Genomic DNA, 6021 nt, shown 5'->3' with positions numbered 1-6021 from the left:
CTGCGGAGGTAGTAGGCGGCTTTGCGGCTGTGAGGGGAGTTGTAGCTTGGAGGTCGCGGCTGGAGAGGGTAGCAGGCATTGTGCGCACTCTGCAGAAGTGTGTCAGTGAGTAATGAGTACACCTGTGTGTCTGTGCTGTGACCTGGGAAGTGTGTCAGGGGGTGCGGGTGCATATACTGTAGTACAGTATTTGGCTTTTGTGTGTGTGTGTGTGTGTGTGTGTGTGTGTGTATAATGCTGGGGGGGCGGGGTTCATTGGGGAGAGAGTGTGAGAGAGAGAGAGCAGGGGATATAGAGAGACAGTGGGAGAGAGAGCAGGGGATACAGATGCACAAATATTAAGTACTGTAGCACTGAAATGTACAGTATTAAGGTGGACCGCAGCAGGAATCTCCGATCCCTGCTGCGATCCCCCCCTGCAGCACCGCCGGCCGCATCCCCCATAGGTTTCTATGGGGGATGCGAAGCTGCCCGATGTACTGTATCAGCCCCCCTTTCGTAGCCCTGTCCCTGCGCACAGCAGGTGATACAGTACATCCCGGTGATACTGTATGATCGCATTTTACAATGCGATCCTGGAGGTACTGTAATATTCCGCCCAGATCGCATTGTAAATGCAATCAATGATAAATGGGGGCCATAGAGAGACAGTGGGAGAGAGAGCAGGGGATAGGGAGACAGTGGGAGAGAGAACAGGGGATAGGTGTACAGTGTGAGAGAGAGCAGGGGATAGATGCACAGTGTGAGAGAGAGCAGGGTACTGTATACTGTAGATGCACAGTGTGAGAGAGAGCAGGGGAGTGGGAGTACCTGTGTCTGTTGTGTTCCGCAGTTACTGTAGCTGCTAGGTATAGAGCCAGCCTTCTTCTTTGTGCTGCCAATGGAACCCGGGAGGAAGAAGATGACCACGGGAGAGGTGAAGGGGGAGGGTGCTTCCAGTGGAGCGTGAGCTTCAGCAGCCGGGGGGAGAGAGCAGCGTTGCCGCTGCTGCAGGTCGGCAGAGCCCATGCTCTGGGATGTGTGGCTGCGTGGAAGACCAGCGGGGATTAGTGCAGAGGCTGTCCGGCAGCGTGAAGGAGACCAGGGGAGATTATTGTGTTGGCTGTCCGGCTCCTGCTCACCTTGTAATTCACCGCAGTAATTCCATTAAGGGGGGGTGGGGGGGTGGGTAGAATGGGACTTGTTTTATAACTTCCCTGTCTCCAAATCTCTGCTGCTTTGCATGGAGTCCAATCTTACTGTAAATCCCAGTATACAGTACCCGCTGCCAGATGCCCAATGCTGCAAAGGGACAGTGGATTAGTGAGGCAGCCAGCTCGCTCACCTCAACCCCCACTGTGCCAGTGCTGGGGAGATGGCAAGTGACATGCTGCGCGCTGGGGTCGGCCGGCTGGCGGGCCAGGGATTGCCCTGGTGGCTCCGTTTCCATGGGCGGGGTGATCAACCACAAAAAAAAAAGTAGTCTACTACTAAGATGGATACTGTAGTAACACAAATAAATAGCACTGCACATTTAAAACAAAATAAATTATTTATATATTTTTTAAAATATAATTAAAAACTTCATTTTCGGTCGCAATCAGTCTCCCGATTTCACTTCGTATGGCATCTGTGAAAATAAAAAAAAATTAACAGTTTTAGAACAGTAATACAAGTTGAGTACTTTACAGTTACAAGGCACCGTGTGGGGAATTAAGTTGAGAGACAGTGGTGAAAGCCTTAATTACTGTAAAAAAAAAAGGTTTAAAAACACCTGTACTGTAAGTTACAGTATTAAGAAGTACAAAACTGTACTGTACCTTGTTGGTCTTCATCCTGAATTGATGGTGCAGGAGTTGCTGTAAAAAAAAAAGCACTGTCAGTTTACTACTAGTTTAAAACTAAACTTCTAATCTTCCATCCCCCGAACATACTGTACAGTACCCTTTTTCCCACTACAGTATCTTCATCAGCATTGGTGAAACCGAGATCACCTCCACCGACCAAACGCGCGGCCTTGGTGTCATCATTGACTCCTCCCTCTCTTTCACCCCCCACATTCGTGCTCTCTCCAAGTCTTGCCGTTTTAACCTACGCAACATCTCACGCATCAGACCATTCCTCTCCACTGACACGACCAAAATTCTCATTCACTCTCTTGTCATCTCCCGCCTTGACTACTGCAACATCCTTCTCTCTGGGTTACCTCGAACACGCCTTGCACCACTCCAATCCATTATTAACGCTGCTGCTAGGCTCATCTTCCTCTCCCGCCACTCTACCTCTGCCTCCTGGAACAACCTCCCGCCACCTACTGTATCAGGCTTTCTGATTCCCTTACCTCCTTCAAGCGCTCCCTCAAAACCCACTTTTTTCGACTAGCCTATCCCTCCTCCTAACCTCTTTTGATCCTCCTATCATGCCTCCGTTCCCATCTGTTCCTACAGTACTTACAGTACAGTATCCTATTGTTTTTCGTTCGTCCTCCTTTTACTGTAGTCTGTTAACTCTTATGAGTAGGGCCCTCCTTCCTCCAGTACTCACCCTACAGTACCTCTTTACCTCACCTGTGCTCCTCTCCTGTTGTTCCCTTCATCTACTGTACTGTACTTCATTTCAACACCTACAGTACAGTACTTCTGAACTGATGCTGATTTTAGTTCTACCAGCTACAGTATACTGTACCCCTATTTACAGTATGCTGTAATTTTCAACACACCCTGTACAGTACGTTACCTTGTAATTTGCTTTTTTGTTTGCTACAGTACTGTATGTACGGCGCTGTGGACACTTTGTGGCGCCCAGGGGCGCTGGAACGTTTTTAGGTTGGGGGGGGGGGCAAGATATAATCTCATTTTGGCGCACCCTAAATTGCTATATGTTACCCCCGGGCACTATACACACTGGCAGCGGCATATACTGTACACGTGGGCATTATACACAGGGCAGCGGCATACTGTATATGCGTGGGCATTATACACTAGGCAGCGGCATTTACGCATGGGCATTATACACAGGGCAGCGGCATATTCTGTACACGTGGGCATTATACACCGGGCAGCGGCATATACAGTACATGTGGCCAGAGACACCAGGACTGACATTAATCCAGGGGTTGTCATTTACTCGTAAAAAGTGGAAAAAGTGGCACTGTCACCCCCAAACAGATTTATGTGATTATGTCTGATTATGATAATCAGACATAATTACATAAACCTGTTTGGGTGTGAATCCAGGGGTAAATGACAACCCCTGGATCTGTCAGTCACTGGGGAAGGGAGGGTGAGAGGAGCAGCATTTACCTTTAAGTTTTAGTTGTGGCAGCACAGCGTGATGGCTGCTGCTGCGGCTGTTGTAGGATGCTCCCGCGGCTCCCGCCCATGCACTGATCCACGCGACCAGTCTCCCTCCCTACGGCCCGCATCACGCCCGCCAATCACTGTGGACGCATCACAGCCACTGTGATTGGCGGGCGCTGGTTCTCAACATCTCCCCGCAGAAGTCATCCATGTGGGCGGACGGCTGCGAATAGGAATCGGATTCTTGCTGAGGCGCTAAAGCAGCTGTGCGGGCGGGCGGCTGCGATTAATCAGTAATATACTGTAGGCGGACGGGCGGGAGGCTGGATCAAGCTTAATCAGCCCACCGCCCGCCCGCCTATATTACTGATTAATCAGCCGCCCGCACAGCTGCTTTAGCGCCTCAGTAATTTTGGGGGGGGCAAGCTGCCCCCTCGCCCCCCCCCTTCCGGCGCCACTGGTGGCGCCTAATAAATAAACGTACTGCTACTACTACTACTTACATGGTTGGGGAGGAGTTTGTTCGTACTGCCAAGGTAGCCAAGGGGAATGCACTGTGGAAAAAGAAATGTTTGATCATTTTCTGTAACAATAGTAATACAGTACAGCATATTGTACAGTACATACGGTACTGTACAGTACAGTACAAATACAGTACTTTACTGTACAGTACTGAACAATAGTTTCTCATACTGCAGCACATACAGTACTGTACACTAGTGTACTGTACAGTACTGTATGAACACCAATAAAGTCATAAGAATTGTCATAGTGGAGCACAACTTTCTGTGTACGGTAATGTACAGATGGAGCAGCTCCCATTTCAGCTGCTCCTGGAGACAGAATCTCAGGACAGCTATCCATACTGTAGGCCAGTATTCAATGCAGCAGAAGCAGTTGCAGCAGTGAGTGTTGATGAATGAAGGCATTACACAAGTCAGGGGGCATTGTGCATTAGGTGATGGGGGGGGGGGGGGTTGAATGCATACTGTAATTACTGTAGGCACTAAAGGGGGGCATTCTTCATACAGTATGGGTCATTCTGTACAGTATACAGAATGGCAATATTGAGGGAATTTTGTAGTGCACAGGTACAGTACAGTACAGTACTGTACTGTATATGGCTTTACAGGTGGACTCCACAACTCCCTCAATGCTCCACACCATTACTCCCACCTTCCCTCCCTGCTCCACACTACTACTCCTATCCTCCCTCCCTCCCTGCTCCGCACTATTACTCCCACCCTCCCTCCTGCTCTGCATTATTACTCCCTCCCTCCCTCCCTTCTCCACACTATTACTCCCCCCCTGCTCCACACCACTACTATGCTTGATGGGGAAGGGGCCCCAGAGAGATCAATTTATGGGGCCCCAGGATTGCTGTTGCTGGCCATGAGTACAGTATTTCTTTATTGAGTTTGTGTATTTTTTCTTCCTTTCCAACTTGTGTATTTTCTTGGCGTGCCTTTGGCCGAGGCTGAGGGGACGCAATGCACTTTTCTAGTGTCCATGTTGACTGTGTCGACATTCAGTCAACAATAATGAAAAACTCAATGGTGAACTTTTTGACTGCCGACCTAGACCATGTCGACCTAATGCTTGTGTCGACCTGATGACCTGTCGATCTTATCCCATGTCGACCTAGACACCTGTCGACCTTGCAGTATGTCGACCTTATGACTGTCGACAATCTTTCGGTCGACCATACAATCCATCCTTGTTCTCATTTTTGACATTTTCCCACAGTGACTCCGATTGCAGACCAGGGCACCCTGCCCTTGATGTGGCTGGACACCCCTCCTCGTCCTCTTTACCCCTTCCAATATAACAGTCCCTGTGCTTCCATCCGCCATGAAGAAGGTACTGTAAGCATTGCTGCGCATACTGTACAGTATAGTAGGTGTGCGTAGCCCATTTTATTAGGGGGTGCACCATTTAAGGGGCATGTCAATCACTGGACATGTCCATCACCGCCTATTATTACACAAAATGCCACACACTTTAATGCCCATTAGAGATACTGTAATTACACACACAGTAATGCCAATTCCACATACTGTACTGTACTGTAATGCCATGCACAGTAATGTCCATTCCACATAATGCCACACACAGTAATGCCCATTCCACATAATGCCACCCAACATACAGTACAGTAATGCCAATTACACATAATGCCACACACCATAATGGCCAACACTCATACTGTAATGCTACACACAGTAATGACCATTTTACATACAGTAATGCTACACACCATACTGCCCATGACACATTATGCCAGGGCTTGACCAATGTTTGTAAAACAGGGATAATAGAAAATGTGCGTTCCAATGGTGCACGTCAAAAATTTACACCGTAATGCCGATTACATGTCACACAGCCAATACATACTGTAGTACTGTATACCACATGCCATAATGCCCATTACACGTTATGCCACACACCGTAATGCCCATTGCACTGCAAACTGTGATGCCCTCACTGTGATGCCCATTACATGGTACACCTCACACTTCGTAATGCCTATTACATGTCACACAGACATTACACATTATGCCTCAGACCGTGATGCCCATTCAACATTAAGCCTCACACCGTGATGCCCATTACACATTATGCCACACACCATGCTGCCCATCACACATAATGGTACACACAGTAATGGCCATTACACAGAATGCTATACACTATAATGGCCATTACACATTAGGCCACATACTGTATTGCCCATTACACATTA

The 6021-nt window shown here is 48.4% G+C and overlaps 1 long non-coding RNA gene across 1 annotated transcript; it reads right to left on the bottom strand.

The window, feature by feature from the left end:
- Positions 1 to 215: 215 nt before the first annotated feature.
- On the bottom strand, positions 216 to 3933 carry LOC146008510 (uncharacterized). The gene is made up of 3 exons (XR_014444525.1): positions 3782 to 3933; positions 1800 to 1838; positions 216 to 1609 (listed from the first exon to the last, which is right to left on the bottom strand). It is a non-coding gene; the product is annotated as an uncharacterized LOC146008510 (long non-coding RNA).
- Between the last annotated feature and the right edge of the window lie 2088 nt (positions 3934 to 6021).

The sequence above is a fragment of the Crinia signifera genome, chromosome 6, assembly GCF_055691185.1.
Source record: "Crinia signifera chromosome 6, ASM5569118v1, whole genome shotgun sequence".
NCBI classification, from domain to species: domain Eukaryota; kingdom Metazoa; phylum Chordata; class Amphibia; order Anura; family Myobatrachidae; genus Crinia; species Crinia signifera.
Note: the sequence above shows the minus strand (reverse complement) of the source record. Positions and strands in the feature narration are given on the sequence as shown.